The following is a 14210-nucleotide window of genomic DNA, read 5'->3' as shown; positions in this document are numbered from 1 at the left end:
ACCGGCGTTCACACTCCCGCCTTGGGACGACGAGCAGCGCTCCGGAGGCGTGAAAGTCAGCGGAGCGAAGCGCTCGAACGAGGCCGGGGAACGCCGGTGTCGCGCTTTGATCCGTCCTCCCCGTCGGCCGGCTCCGCCGAAGCCAGGTAACAATCCCGGTCGTTTGAAGCGGGCGCGTCGGAACGGGGAGAACGGATCAAAGGTACGCGACGCCCGAGTTGCCCGCGAGATCATCAATTCTGCTTCTCGGGGGTCTAATAGTGCCACCGGAGCGGTACGGCCTAAGCAAAGGCTTTCAGGTCTTTATTCTGTCAGAAGGTTAGGCGGAGAACATTTCGAGCCTCGCTTGCTAGGCGGCTGGACACGAGTGATCTTGTGATCGAGTGCCGGAAAGCATGGTGGGAAATATTCAGAAAAAAAACGTAATCTCGAAGGCATGAAAGTGTCTCCCTCCGGTGGACACACCGCGTTTCGCACCCCTCCAATCCGACCTTGCAGTACACTCACGGTACCACTTCTAAACACATTTATGAAAGCAAACTGCAATCAATCTGAGCTGAACATGAAGAGAGAGAAAAACGACTGAATAAACAATGTATCCAAAACAAATAAAATAAGACGGTAATTGTCACAAAACGAGCATTTGTAATCTCAAAGGCATGAAGTGTCTCCCTCCGGTGGACACACGGCGACATCGCACCCCTCCAATCCGAATTTCCAGTGCAATGACAGTGCCACTTTTTAACATTTATGAAAGCAAACTGCAATCAATCTTAGCTGATTATGAAAAGAGAGAAAAACGACTGAATAAATGCTGTATCCAAAACAAATAAGAAAATATTTGTCACAAAACGTGCATTTAAACACGATTTTTAGTGCCACAAAGCATGGTGGGAGCTATTGCTAAAAAAGAAAAAAAACAACTGAAATCTAAACCAAGTGCTTTGCGGGGTTGATCCTGTTTCTCCTCTCTGTTAATATTTGCCCTGGTGTGGAGAAGATTCTCTCTGAGGGGACACAGCCGGTATGATTTGTCTTGATTAGCCAGCCACAGGGAAGGGAATCAAGTTGATTGACTCCAGTCGGGCTTAGGTGGACAACTGTGGGGGCATTTTAAATTTGTTACCGCAGCTTCTGGAACCAAAGTGCTGTGGCGAATGTGCGAAAATATAGTGACTAGATTGGACAGGATTTGCTTGGTCCAGCAAATATAGGTGACCTTTATGACACGTTTTCTTTCAAGTTGGAGTGACTCAAATTGGGGTTGCTCTCTGAGGCGCTTTCGTGTCACTATTACTGTGTTCGATTCTGACACTTGAGGAGTGAAAATGCTTGGCATGGAAACTTGCTCACGCTGTGGATTTTGCTGCATTTCGGTGTCTCGAGCAGCTTTCAACTTTGAGCTCTTCCGTAAGTTGAACCAAACCAACACAAACACCATCAATGCTTGTGTTTTGCAGCTGAAACTTGATAGTGGGTGAATTGATCCAAAATGAGTGATTACAATGAAGGCATTGCCGATTATCAATATAAGGGACGTGAATAATATTAATTGGACTAGAACAAAATACAGCTCAGCTTGAATTGATGATAAACACGTCAGTGTTGACTGCGAAAGGGATGCTTGTATTATGCATTCGCGAGTTAACAACATCTATGGTCAATATGTATTTTCTATTAAAACTGCCCCAATCTTTGCCTGTTTTTTTAAAAATTGGATGTAATCCAAAGGCTAAAAGAAATAAAAGTAAAGGCCATCATCTCCGAGCCCTGAATATGGCTCCCTCCGGTGGAGACCTCGCCCCATTGCACCCCTCCATTTTGGATAGGACTTCCCCATTGGTCGTTGACACCCTCTTGGGAGCCTTTTTGCAGCAGCGAAAACAACAATGGCATTCGCAACGAATTCTTTGCTGTCATACGACTAGCTGTTGGATGATTTAGGTATTCATTCCAAATTCGTCCACGTATCAACTCATGTTGAATGATCTACCTCAAAGCCACACTCTCCGAAGGCCTGTGTGTGTCTCCCTCCGGTGGACACACTGCGCCATCGCACCCTTCCAAACCGTTTGAAATGTCGGAAGGTGCGCTTTGTGGTCGTCGAACCGGTTTGGGGAGCCTTTAGCAGCCACAAAACTAATGAGGGCATGAGAAACAATTCTGCCCTGTCGTATCACTTGCTTTTCGTCTCTTCGTGCTTTCATCGACCAACTCGTTTATTGAACTGTCTTCCAAAAAAACAAAGCCACAATCTCCGAAGGTCTGAATGTCTCCCTCCGGTGGACACGCCGCGCCATCTCACCCATCCTGTCTGAACTTCCTGTTCAATCACGGTACCGCATTAAAAAACGAATTTATGAAAGAAAATTTAAACAATCTTGGCTGATTATGACAAGAGAGAAAAAACGACTGAATAAACAATGTATGCAAAACAAATAGGAAAATAATTGTCACAAAACGCAATTAAAATAAATTCTTAATGTTGCAAAGCATTATGGGAGCATTTCTGAACATATCGTAGCCCTCCAATCAACCTTACCGCACACTCACGGTGCCACTTTTAAACACATTTGTGAAAGCAAACTGAAATAAATCTGAGCTGAAGATGAAAAGAGAAAAATGACTGAATAAATTATGTATCCAAAACAAAATAAGTGTCATAAAACATGGATTTAAACTCGATGCTTAGTGCCGCATAGCATGCTGGGAGCTATTCCGTCGCCATTACATTCAATATAAAATGGCTTCCGCTCTTGCTCCATTTTACTGATTTAAGGACGTTCTGGAAAAAAAATTAAATGACATTCTGACACTTTTTACAATCTTCATGATGTATTTTAAGAAGTTTTTGAAGCATTTCTATATTTGGTCTGTGTGTATTACAGCATACGCTTGAGGAATGCTGAGCGGGGAAATTGTTTATCTTCCCAGCATTCACTGCGGCACACGTAGAATGTAAATTGTGTTTAAATGTCTGTTCTAGGGACATTATTTCTTTAGTCATTGGTTTTACTGTCACTTTTTACCCGTACTTTATTCAGTTTGCTATTACCAAATGTGATAATTAAGAATTGGTTGTGACACCTTGACTGTAAATGGTATGACGATAAATCAAGTACCAATGCCTTTCACATTCATTTCAGTCGCTCTCTCACCTTAGCAATCAAGTGAGTGCAGCTCGGGCAGCAGCTCGGGCAGCAGCTCGGGCAGCAGCTCGGGCAGCAGCTCGGGCAGCAGCTCGGGCAGCAGCTCGGGCAGCAGCTCGGGCAGCAGCTCGGGCAGCAGCTCGGGCAGCAGCTCGGGCAGCAGCTCGGGCAGCAGCTCGGGCAGCAGCTCGGGCAGCAGCTCGGGCAGCAGCTCGGGCAGCAGCTCGGGCAGCAGCTCGGGCAGCAGCTCGGGCAGCAGCTCGGGCAGCAGCTCGGGCAGCAGCTCGGGCAGCAGCTCGGGCAGCAGCTCGGGCAGCAGCTCGGGCAGCCAATTGGCAAAATACTTGATCGCGCCGGTTTGTACATGGGCTTGATCATGCTTGGTCTACCTACCACTATAGAGTAGCTTGAATTGATTGTTTCATTTCAAGCCGAAGTGGTTTTCTCCATGACATGGCATGGCCTCCATCTCATGGCATGCCCTCCATCACACGCTGGGCCTTTCTCCACTACATGGAATGCTCTCAATCTCAGGCTGGGGTGCGCCTGTCCCCCTCACGCGGAATATAATTGTCGGAAAACAATTGTCAGAACACAGATACTTAAACACCGCTAAGTATGATGGGAACTATAGCAAAAAAACGAACGAAAAATCGACTGAATAATTAATGTATCCAAACGTATAAGAAAATAATTGTCACAAAGAAAATAGTTGTCAAAAACGCATTTAAATGCAATTCTTAGTGACGCAAAGCATGATGGGAAATATTCAGCAAAAAAGCCACAATCTCGAAGGCATGAAAGTGTCTCCCTCGGGTGGACACTCCACGCCATCGCACCCTCCAATCCAAATTTCCAGTACAATCATGGTCCCACATTAAAAACTAAATTTATGAAAGCAAACTGAAATCAATCTGAGCTGATGGTGAAAAGAGAAAAAACGACTGGATAAATGATGTATCCAAAACAAATAAAATAAGTGTCACAAAACATGCATTTAAACTCGATTCTTAGTGCTGCAAAGCATTGTGGATCATTTGCAAACATTATAAAGCGCTCCAATCCGACCTTCTAGTTAACTCACGGTGCCACTTTTAAATACATTTATGAAAGCAAACTGAAATCACTCTGAGCTGATGATGAAAAGAGAGAAAAAACGACTGAATAAATGATGTATCCAAAACAAGATAAGTGTCACAAAACATGCATTTAAAATAGATGGTTGGTGCCGCAAAGCATTCTGGGAGCTACTCCGTCGCCATTACATTAAACGAAATGGCTTCCGCTCTTGATCCTTTTCCTGATTTAATGATATTCTGGGAAAACAAAAATTAAATGACATTCTGACACTTTTTCCAATCTTCGCGATGTATTTTAAGAAGTTTTCGAGGTGTACGCATTTCTATTTTCGAATGGTCTGCGTGGATTTACAACATACGGTCACGGAATACTGGGCTGGAAACTATACCTTCCCAGCATTCATTGCGGCACTCAGGAAGTATGTAAATTTGGTTTAAATGTATGTTTTTATATACGTTATTTCTTTACTTATTAGATTTACTGCAACATTTTAAGTCATTGTCTTTATTGTGTCATTCTCAATCATATTTTATTCAGTTTGTGATGACCGAATGTGATAATTTCGAATTTGATGTGACACCTTGATTGTAAGGGGTGGCGTGATTGTATATACTCCAATGCATTTTGCATTGCAGCTAAAGGTTACATTCCTGACAGGGCGCCTTTTTAAAGGCGATACAAGCTCCCTGGTTTACAACAGCGCCCTTTGACATCGGAGGTGCTGGCACCTGTGTTTCTGCCTACAGCTGGGATCTGCAAGATCGTCTTCAAGTGATTCGTCCAAGACCACCATCTACAAGGTAAGACTAATTTTTGTCTCGAGGCGAGTGCCCCTCCCCGGAGGCGAGTGCCCCTCCCCGGAGGCGAGTGCCCCTCCCCGGAGGCGAGTGCCCCTCCCCGGAGGCGAGTGCCCCTCCCCGGAGGCGAGTGCCCCTCCCCGGAGGCGAGTGCCCCTCCCCGGAGGCGAGTGCCCCTCCCCGGAGGCGAGTGCCCCTCCCCGGAGGCGAGTGCCCCTCCCCGGAGGCGAGTGCCCCTCCCCGGAGGCGAGTGCCCCTCCCCGGAGGCGAGTGCCCCTCCCCGGAGGCGAGTGCCCCTCCCCGGAGGCGAGTGCCCCTCCCCGGAGGCGAGTGCCCCTCCCCGGAGGCGAGTGCCCCTCCCCGGAGGCGAGTGCCCCTCCCCGGAGGCGAGTGCCCCTCCCCGGAGGCGAGTGCCCCTCCCCGGAGGCGAGTGCCCCTCGAGTATTTTGAAAGTGGCGAAATGCTCCCAGTTGTGGATGGAGTTCCCTTACTGGGGTTGAGTTCAGTGGGTTACGGTTAGGAGCGGGGTTCCGACCTAGTGTTAGTAATCGGAGACCGGTGTTGTGGGTTTGGGTTGCAGTTGCAGTTGCGGTATGCGTTGATCTGCCATCCGCCAAAATGCCTAAAACTCGAACGGACTAGGGCTTACTGCCGAATCCTAACTCTAATCAAAACCCCTAACCCTGATTCTCCCGCCAACTAACTCCCCCCCCCCTTAAACCCCAAGAAACTGGTGTCCAAACTTGATCTTGAAAGACTGCCGTCATGCCTGTTTTTCCATCTCTCCCAGGAGCAACGTGCCCCATTCAAATAATCAGGATCGTTCAAAAATGCTGGCTGATGAGCTGATTATTTGAATCCGGTGTGTTGCACCCGACGGAGCTTGAAAACGGGCAGAAAAGTGGCCCTCAAGCCCCAGAGTTGGACATGCCTACCCCTCACACCCCAATCCTCATGCTCAACCAACACCTCCCCCACAACAACAAGGCAGATGCAGACTTGGTTGTTGTGATTGCAGGATGCTCCATGTCTTGCGTGTCGTGCTATATGACTAATTTTTGCCCACTGTTCTGTAGAGCGCTTTGTTTTAGATGCATGTTGTGAAAGCTCCGTGTAAATGACGATGCATCACATCCAGTCCTCACCCTGCTCCTAAACCACTAATCATACTCCAAACCAACTTCGACCGCCCTTAACCTGTATTCCTCTCAGGTTGCAGTGACAAGGTTTGACCAGCAGAGGGCGGCTATCGCTGCTTGCTGTGCAGGGCCGAAGGGGCTCTCACATTTTTCAGTGAATAACTCAAACTTCGACGCCTAAATTCTGTAACACGAACCCCTGACCCTATTCTTAAACCTAACCCCAATCGCCAGACTCCCCAACACTCATACGCCACCTTCAACATTGACATGAGTGGTAGATTGATAATTGCTCGATTTTCTTCCAAGTTTTCCTTGAACAGGGTTTCACCATGAAGAACAAATTCTCAGCAGCACAAGGTAAGTTGATGGTCACTTGATCCGAGTTACTTTGCAAAAAACAAACACGATTTTTGTTGTGCTAGGTCCAAAGAGAACACGATAGCTGATCTCTGGAGGATGATTTGGGAGCAGGAGGTTGTTATTCTGGCGCACCTGAAGGAAGTGAGTGGTTGTCATGCAGCAAAACGGCGGCATAAAGGGGACTTCTGACCCCCGATCCTCCCAAAAATTTAATTTGGGTCTCACCCTAATTTTCTTCAGTTAATCTAAAATTCCTTGCCATTGCAAGTGGCAAGAGAAAAATGGAGGAATAGTCAAAGTGGTGGTGGAGAATGAACTTTCCAAGGGCTCTGAAGTTGCAATTTGAAACAAAATGAAAGATGTCCATTGCCATGTAGGACGTGTGTGACAGTTGCTGTCACTGGCTGGATCGGGGCTGCTGGACCTATGGGCACGTGGCAGTGGAGGACTCGGACGTGCTGGTGGATTACACCATACGCAAGTTCTACGTCCAACACATCAGAAGCATCGAATGGCTCGTTCTGGGCAACGATTTTCACGTAACACTTTGTTCATCTTGTAGCAATCGATGCCGCGTGTGGTCACGCCGCTCCATTTCGGCGTGCCCTTCTCTCCCATCGGCATGCTCAAGTTCCAAGAAAGTCAATGGCGCTCAAGCCGCCCGTCGGGGTCCACTGCAGGTACATTACAGGCATCGCGCTTCAAAATATTTCTCTGGCTAATGTTAAGAATGTAACTACATGATTAAGTCTGTACAACCCAATAATGGTTAAATTCATAACAGAGACCAATAAACCAAAGTTGACAAGCCTGATGTTTACACCTCCCAGCGCTGGCGTTGGTCAGACGGGCAGGTTCGTTGTGATTGATCGTATGATGGACAAGATTTACGCCGGACACAAAGCGGTAGTTTGGAAATCCCAGAGCAGCGTCCGCAGCTCTTCCAGTCGAATGTGAGTCGGGGCGCAGCCCCAAAACCTTTTTTTTTCCTTGTAGATGCAGTATGCGTTGATTTACCAGGCACCAAAATGCCTAACTCGAACAGACTAACGCTTGCTGCCGAATCCTAACTTTAATCAAAACCCCTAACCCTGATTTCTCCCGCCAACTCACCCCCAAGCCCCAAGAAACGGGTGTCCAAACTTGGTCTTCAAGGACCACTGTCCTGCCCGTTTTTCATCTCTCCCAGGAGCAACGCGCCTGATTCAAATAATCAGGATCGTTCAAATGCTGGCTGATGAGCTGATCATCTGAATCCAGTGTGTTGCACCCGTCGGAGCTGGAAAACGGGCAGAAAAGTGGCCCTCAAGCCCCGGAGTTGGACACGCCTACCCTCACACCCCAATCCTCATGCTCAACCAACACCTAACCTCGAACCTCATCTCCACTCCCCCCATAAGAGGATGCCGCAGTTTCTTGTATACTTACTTGTACCACGAACCCCACACCAACTTCAAACACCCTTGATCTGTATTCCTCTCAGTTTGCAGTGACAAGGTTTGACCAGCAGAGGGCAGCTATCGCTGCTTGCTGTGCAGGGCCGAAGGGGCTCACATTTTACAGTGAATAACTCAAACTTTGACGCCTAAATTCTGTAACACGAAGCCCTGACCCTATTCTTAAACCTAACCCCAATCGCCAGACTCCCCAACACTCGTACGCCACCTTCAACATTGACGTGAGTGGTAGATTGATAATTGCTCGGTTTTCTTCGAAGTTTTCCTTGAACAGGGTTTCACCATAAAGAACAAATTCTCAGCAGCACAAGGTAAGTTGATTTTCACTCGATCCGAGTTACTTTGCAAAAAACAAACACAATTTTTGTTGTGCCAGGTCCAAAGAGGACACGATAGCTGATCTCTGGAGGATGATTTTGGAGCGCGAGGTTGTCATTCTGGCGCACCTGAAGGAAGTGAGTGGTTGTCATGCAGCAAAACGGCGGCATAAAAGGGACTTCTGACCCCCCCCCCCCCCCCCAATCCTCACCAAAATTTAATTCGGGTCTCACCCTAATTTTCTTCAGTTAATCTAAAATTCCTTGCCATTGCAAGTGGCAAGAGAAAAATGGAGGAATAGTCAAAGCGACGGCGGAGAATGAACTTTCCAAGGGCTCTGAAATTGCAATTTGAAACAAAATGAAAGATGTCCATTGCCATGTAGGACGTGTGTGACGGTTGCTGTCACTGGCTGGATCGGGGCTGCTGGACCTACGGGCACGTGGCAGTGGAGGACTCGGACGTGCTGGTGGATTACACCATACGCAAGTTCTACGTCCAACACATCAGAAGCATGGAATGGCTCGTTCTGGGCAACGATTTTCACTTAACACTTTGTTCATCTCGTAGCAATCGAATGATGCCGCGTGTGGTCACGCCGCTCCATTTCACCAACTGGCCCAACTTCGGCGTGTCCTTCTCTCCCATCGGCATGCTCAAGTTCCAAGAAAGTCAAAGGCGCTCAAGCCGCCCGTCGCGCCCATCGTGGTCCACTGCAGGTACATTAGAGGCACCGCGCTTCAAAATATTTCTCTGGCTAATGTTAAGAATGTAACTGCATGATTAAGTCCGTACAAATCAATAATAGTTCCATTCATAATGGAGACCAATAAACCAAAGCCTGATGTTTACACCTCCCCCAGCGCTGACGTTGGTCAGACAGGCAGGTTCATCGTGATTGATGGTATGATGGACAAGATGCACGCTGGACACAAAGCGGTAGTTTGGAAATCCGAGAGCAGCGTCTGCAGCTCTTCCAGACCGACGTGAGTCGGGGAACTGCCCCAAAACCTCGTTTTGTACATACGGGTGGTAAATTCACACCAACGGTCCTGGCTCGTTTCTGTCTTGCAGATGCAGTATTTGTTCATCTACCAGGCGCCAAAATGCGTAACTCTCACCGCCTTAACTGTATTTGTGATTTAATGTGAACTGTTCTGTAATCCCGAATGCATTATCGCCTGACCCCATCACCTGCCTATCCTCTTGAACAAAATCCCTTGAACCCTTACTCTGAAGGCCTAACCTCTAATGCCTATACAGATAATTACCTAACCTAAGAGGCCGATCTGCTTTACCCTAATTTCTAACTGCAATCTCAAACCTCGAGCGCCAACCCTGAACATCGTGCCCTCAACCATAAAACCCTAACACTGTCAACCCCATCTTTTAATCCCTAATCCTACCCCTCACCACTTTAACCATATTCCAAATGCAAACTCTAAACCTCAACCTGAATCCTAAATTCCCTTGCACCCTCAGACCCAGGGGTGTCCGAACTCTGTCCTTGGGCGGCTGTCCTGCCCGTTTCCCAGCTCCCCCAAGAGCAACACGCCTGATTCAAATAATCAGGATCGTTGTAATGCTGCTTCAGAGATGCCTGATGAGCTGATCATCTGAATCAAGTGTGTTGCAGCCGGGAGAGATGCAAAACGGCCGGGACAGCAGCCCTTGACGACAGTTTGGACACCACTGGTTTAAGGGTAAAGGGAAATTAGGATGAAGGTTAGTTTAGAGTGAGCATTTGGGATATGGTTAAAGTGGAGAGGGGTAGGATTAGGGATTAAAAGATGGAGGGTTGAAAGTGTTATGGGTTGAGGTGAAGGCACCATGTTAAGGGTTAACACTTGAGGGTTGAGATGGGGGTTAGAATTGGGGTGAGGAAGAAAGGCATCTTTGGTTAGGTGGTTGGATGTATAGGCGTTAAGGATTAAGCATTCAGAGGGAAGGGTTTGAAGGATTTTGTTTGAGGATACTCGGGTGTTGGGCTTATGGGATGATGCATTTGGACTGTTCGGGTTTGGCTTGCAGACGGTTTGTTTCCACGCTTTTAGAAGGATACGGGTTTAGTGTTTAAAGTTGGGTTATGGTTGAGGTTAGAGGAAGGGTGAGAGGGTTTGAGGTCATTCTGAAATGTGATCAGTTGGTCACTGCAACCCTAAAGAATACATGTTTGGGGTGTTATAGGTTGGGGTAAAGGGTAGGATTGAGGTTAAAAAGAGGTGTTAAGCCTAAATCATAACGGTAAGCCCAAAACCTGCTCAAGCCAACCCGTAACGCTGACTTTCTCACACCTAACCCTCTCACCCTATCCCCCAACTACCTAACGGTTAACCCTCTCCTCCAAAAACCCTTTCTCTAATCCCCTCACCCAATTCCAAACCCAGACGCTTGTTCCTTGCACCTGTCATGAGCTTTTTTCAGTTAGTGGAGATGACAGCGCTGTTGGACGGTCTACGCTGGTGTGGCCTAGGATAAGGAGAGGAACGCCAGTGCTGACTTGTCGATGAAACGAATTTAAGGTACAGAAGTGAACCAATCCTTTTTTTTTTTTCGTTAAATGGACACTGTCTTGTTTACTTTGGAACTTGGCTTTTTGCAGACGTGTTCACATAATGAGCATAACTTTGATCACTGAAATGACACTATTCTCTCCTCTGTCATCTAGAACTGCTTCAGTCGTGTATGCGGGAGAAGTGGCTCAGATTGCATCACTGTCGTCATTTGGAAGTATGGTGCATTTCTGCTGTTTATTCTTGTTGATGATTGTGCTAAGGGAAATTAAAAATTAAGGGAAATTAATCCTAATTTCCCTTAAACCCTCAAACCCAGGGGTGTCCAAACTCTGTCCTTAAGGGCTGCTGTCCTGCCCGTTTCCCAGCTCCTCCAAGAGCAACACACCTGATTCAAATAATCAGGATCGTTGTAATGCTGCTTCAGAGATGCCTGATGAGCTGATCGTCTGAATCGGGTGTGTTGCAGCCAGGAGAGATGCAAAGCAGACAGGACAGCGGCCCTTTGAGACCAAGTTTGGACACCCCTGAGTTTCAGGGTAAAGGGAAATTAGGGTTACGGTTGAAGTTTAGAGTAAGCATTTGGGGTATGGTTAAAGTGGTGAGGGGTAGAATTGGGGGATAAAGTTGGAGGGTTGACAGTTAGGGGTTTATGGTTGAGGTAAGGGCACAATGTTCAGGGTTAACCCTCGAGGTTTGAGTTTGGGGTTAGGAATTGGAGTAAGGCAGATAGAATTTTTGGGTTCAGTGGTTAGATGTATAGGCATTAAGGGTTAGGTGTTCAGAGTCGGGGTACAAGGATTTTGTTTGAGTATAGTCGGGTGTTAAGGTTATGCGATGACGCATTCAGGCTGTTCGGTTCGTCATACAGGCGATTTGGGTTTGGTGTGTCGACGCTTTTAGGATACGAGGGTTTGGTGTAAGTGTTTACTACCTAACGCTTAATCCTCTAATCCAAACCCATGTGCTTGTTCGTTGCACCTGTAATGAGCTTTTTCACAGGCCTGGTCTATTTAGTGGAGATGACGGCGCTGTTGGACGGTATGCGCTGGTGCGGCTGGATGGGTTGTGGAGCCGAGGATTAGGAGAGAGAGGAACGTCGGTGTTGACTGTCGAAACAAATTTAAGGTACAGAAGTGAACCTTTAATTTTTTTTGGTCAATGGACACTCGGACCTCTTGTTTACTTTCAAACTTGGCTTGTTGCAGACGTGTCCACATATTGAGCTTTTTTTCACAGGCCTGGTCTATTTAGTGGAGATGACAGCGCTGTTGGACGGTCTGTGCTGGTGTGGCTGGTTGGCTTGTGGAGCAGAGGTCAATGAGGAGAGGAACGTCAGTGCTGACTGTCGATGAAACAAATTTAAGGTACAGAAGTGAACCAATTATTTTTTTTTCTTCAGTCAATGGACACTGTCTTTACTTTCAAACTTGGCTTGTTGCAAACATGTGCACATATTCAGCATAACATCTCTGGTCACTGAAATGACACGCTTCTCTTTCATCTAGAACTGCTTCAAATGTGTATGTGGGAAAAGTGGCTCAGATTGCATCACTGTCCGTGTTTTATGTGTTGTGTGCTACATCAAACCAGCGTTTGGAAATGTGGCGCATTTCCGCTGTTTATTCTTGTGTTGATGAATGTGCACTGTTCCAATAAAATCTTCACACTCGGTATGCTAACCTCCTCACCAACCCTTAACAGTAAACTATAACCCTAACCCTGTACCCTCACTCCTAACCAAAACCCTCAAATCACCTACCCTGAACGCTAACCTCCATAATCCTTAAGCTAATGTTAAATCTTAACCTTTAATTCTCCCCTTAACCTGACATATTGTGTACCTTAACCCAATTCATCCGTAAGACTCTAAATCCGCAACCCCTAAATCCTAAAATTAAACTTGAACCCTAACCCTCATCCATACTGCAGGCATGTCCAGCCCTAGGCCTGGAGGGCCACTGTCCTGCCAGTTGTCCATTCCCGGCTGCAACACACCTGATTCAGATGATCAGCTCATCAGCCATCTCTGAAGCAGCATTGGAACGATCCTGATTATTTGAATCGGGTGTGTTGCTCCTGGCGAAGTTGGAAAACAGGACAAGCATCCCTTGAGGACTGAGTTTGGAGACCCCTGCCTTTTACCCTAATCTCCCTCACTCAAACCCTAATTCCCTAATGCAAACACCTGTCCATGTACTCTAGCTGCTAAACAATGATCCCCACACCTCTTAACCTAACTATAAACACTAACCCTCTAATCCTAACATTAACCCCAAACCTTGACCCACAAAATGCTAGCCCCTAATTCTAACCCGATTTGACAATGCAACCCCCACATCAGAGCCCCGGGCCTGGAGGTCCACTGTCCGGCCTGTTGTCCAACTCTCCTGGCTACAACACACTTGATTCAGATGATCAGCTCATCAGCAATCTCTGAAGCAGCATTAGAACGATCCTGATTGTTTTGAATCAGACGTGTTGCTCCTGGCAAAGTTGGAAAAGGGTCAGGACAAGCGTCCCTTGAGGACAGTTTGGACACCCAAACCCTAATTCCCTAATGCCAACACCTGTCCATGTACTCTAACCTCTAAACCGTGATCCCTACACCCCTTAACCTAACTCTAAACACAAATCCTAACTAAACTAACATTAACCCTAAACCTTGACCCACAAAATGCTAGCCCCCAATTCTAACCTGATTTTGACAATGCAACCCCCACATCAGAGCCCCGGGCCTGGAGGTCCACTGTCTGGCCCGTTGTCCACCTCTCCTGGCTGCAACACACTTGATTCAGATGATCAGCTCATCAGCAATCTCTGAAGCAGCATTAGAACGATCCTGATTTTTTTTGACTCAGGCGTGTTGCTCCTGGCAAAGTTGGAAAAGGGTCAGGACAAGCGTCCCTTGAGGACCGAGTTTGGACACCCCTGCCATTCTCCGTAATCCCCTCACACAAACCCTAATTCCCCAACCTTCAATGTTAATACCTGTCCTTGTACTCTAACCTATAAACCATGACCCCCTCCCCTACACCCCCTAACTACACTTATGGTAATCCTAAACCTTGACCCAGAAAATGCTAGCCCCTTAATCCTAACCCGATTTGACAATGCAACCCCCAAATCCGAGCACCAGCCTTCATCCATACTGCAGGAATGTCTGGGCCTGGAGGGCCAATGTCCTGCTTTTTTCCACCTCTTTCATGTGTAACACACCTGATTCAGATGATCAGCTCATCAGCCAGCTCAGTCATTAGAATGATCCTGGTTATTTGAATAAAGGTGTGTTGCTCCCGGCAGAGCTGGAGAAAGACGGACCAAGTTGGGACACCCCTGCCCTATCCTGAACCTTCTAACTCTAAACGCTAGCCCTGTACCCTCACCCCTATCC

The 14210-nt window shown here is 47.2% G+C and overlaps 1 long non-coding RNA gene across 1 annotated transcript; it reads left to right on the top strand.

Moving 5' to 3' along the window:
- Nucleotides 1-11805: 11805 nt before the first annotated feature.
- On the top strand, nucleotides 11806-13050 carry LOC127593166 (uncharacterized). Its single transcript, XR_007960339.1, has 3 exons — nucleotides 11806-11944; nucleotides 12056-12183; nucleotides 12325-13050. It is a non-coding gene; the product is annotated as an uncharacterized LOC127593166 (long non-coding RNA).
- The last annotated feature ends 1160 nt before the right edge of the window (nucleotides 13051-14210 follow it).

Source organism: Hippocampus zosterae, chromosome 20, assembly GCF_025434085.1.
Source record: "Hippocampus zosterae strain Florida chromosome 20, ASM2543408v3, whole genome shotgun sequence".
Classification (NCBI taxonomy): domain Eukaryota; kingdom Metazoa; phylum Chordata; class Actinopteri; order Syngnathiformes; family Syngnathidae; genus Hippocampus; species Hippocampus zosterae.
The sequence above is the reverse complement of the archived record's forward strand: the minus strand, read 5'-3'. Positions and strand labels throughout refer to the sequence as shown.